Genomic DNA, 980 nt, shown 5'->3' with positions numbered 1-980 from the left:
CTGCGGCGGCCGGCCACGCTGACAGCCCGATCGCGGCGTTCGCCTTCCTCTCTCCCGGCCCTCAGGCGGCGGGGGGGGAGAGGGTCGTCGCCGTCACGCGGGCGGGCAGAGTGAGCGTGCTCTCCGTCGGCCGCACCCCCCCGCCGTACACGGACACCTGCCCCGTCGCACTCTGCTGGGGGTCTGCCCCCTCGCCCACGGCTTTCGCTCCGCCGCGCCGACGACGCGCCGGCCGCACGCGCCGGCCGCCCGCGAACCCTATAGGCCTCGCGACGAGCTGCTCTCCGCCTTCTCTCCGCACATCCCGCGGCTGCGCGCAGAGCACGCGCCGCCCCTCACGCCGCCGACGCTCCCCACGGCCGCTCAGGGGCACAGCCGTCTAGAAGCGGAATATCTCCCCACATCTCCCCAGACCTCCCCATATGTCGGGCCCCTAGAAGCGGAATACCCACGCATTCTTGTCTGCCAGCTAGCGCGCGAGAGGACACGCACTCCGCTGTACTCGACCGTATCCAGCTGTATTCGCCCCCCCCTCGTATCCACGCGGTGCTCTGAAGACACTGCACACTGCCGTCTTCCCGCCCTCATGTCGGTGCACCACCCGCGTAGGCAGAGCAGCCGCCGCTCGCCTCCCATGTCGCCCGCCCTGAGGCCGTCGGCGTCGTCGCCCCCGCCGCCCACGCCGCCGCCGTCGGAAACCGTCGCCCGCGCCGGAGGCAGCCGCGAGCCGGCGCGCAGCTGGCAGCCGTGGGCGGCCGGCTTGTGCCGGATCGACCTCGGCGGCCCCTCCGCCCCGCCGGCCGAGGTCGGGGTCGTGCCAGCGGCTGCTGCGAGGGCGTCGGACGGGCCGACGTACCGCCGCGCCGCGCCGGCGCCAGTGGCGCGGCTGCTGTCGCCCGGCCTCTCTTCGCCCGACACGCCCGCCGACCAGCGCCTCGGATCGCGAAAGGCTGGGGCCCCCTCCCGCTCCCCTCCCGCTC

Source organism: Emiliania huxleyi (genome assembly GCF_000372725.1).
Source record: "Emiliania huxleyi CCMP1516 chromosome Unknown EMIHUscaffold_140, whole genome shotgun sequence".
In the NCBI taxonomy this organism is placed as follows: Eukaryota; Haptophyta; order Isochrysidales; family Noelaerhabdaceae; genus Emiliania; species Emiliania huxleyi.
The sequence above is the reverse complement of the archived record's forward strand: the minus strand, read 5'-3'. Positions refer to the sequence as shown.